The sequence below is a fragment of the Arachis duranensis genome, unplaced genomic scaffold, assembly GCF_000817695.3.
Source record: "Arachis duranensis cultivar V14167 unplaced genomic scaffold, aradu.V14167.gnm2.J7QH unplaced_Scaffold_354585, whole genome shotgun sequence".
In the NCBI taxonomy this organism is placed as follows: domain Eukaryota; kingdom Viridiplantae; phylum Streptophyta; class Magnoliopsida; order Fabales; family Fabaceae; genus Arachis; species Arachis duranensis.
In genome coordinates this window covers 1,900,230-1,901,134 of record NW_026264911.1, presented here as the reverse complement: position 1 = coordinate 1,901,134, position 905 = coordinate 1,900,230, and positions in this window count along the sequence as shown.

Sequence of the window (905 nt, the reverse complement as noted above, 5' to 3'; positions counted from 1 at the left end):
CCCTATTCTTGTTGAATTACTCTCAAGATTAATTAATAATTGAAGGTTGCTCTGCTTAGTTATCTCTTACTAGGTAGAGGAAAGTCAAGCAAGTTGGAAAGCTATTTCTAGTCACAAGTCCTAGTCCTCTCCCTTGAGAAGGACTAGTGTCAATGACTGGAGGGTGATCCAACAATAAACCCAATTACAATTTTTCTCTTGAGTAATCCAACTCAAGGTTTCCTTTCAATCATCTCCCAATCAAGTTATGGAACTACTCGCTCATTATGTTTGTAAAATCCATAAAATAAGAAAAGGAAATATTGGAAGACATGATAAATAATAATCAAAGGAATCAATTAAAAATAAAAATAGTTCTTGTATTAATAAATTCTAAAAGTAATCCAATGTCAACTTCTGGAAAAATTAAGAATATGGAAGAGTAAATGAAAAAATAAATAACAAGCTATAATGACTAGTATTGGAGGTAGACTCTTCTCGAAAGCTAAAGCCAAAAGTCTTCAAATCCTAATTTATGAATGTCAAAAAGAGAAAACCTAGGAGAGAGTATATTTAAATCTAAAAACTAAAAATTATGCGGAATGAATGTTGTTCCTTGTCTCTGCATGTTCCCTGGTTTTAATCTGTGTTTCTGGGCCGAAAACTAGGTTGAAATGCGGCCCAGAAACTCTGCCAGCGACTTTTGTAATTCTACAGATCGCGTCACTCAGTGTTTCTCGTACCACGCGTGCGCGTTGTCCACGCATTCGCATCGTCGTGCAGCTTCCAATCCGCGCGGTTGTGTCAGGCATGCGAGCGCATCACTGTAATTTCTTCCGTTTCGCGCGGTCGCATCATCCATGCGACCGCGTGACTTCTCGCTGGTCATCTCCTCAATTCTTTGTGTTCCTCAATTCATTCCTTAC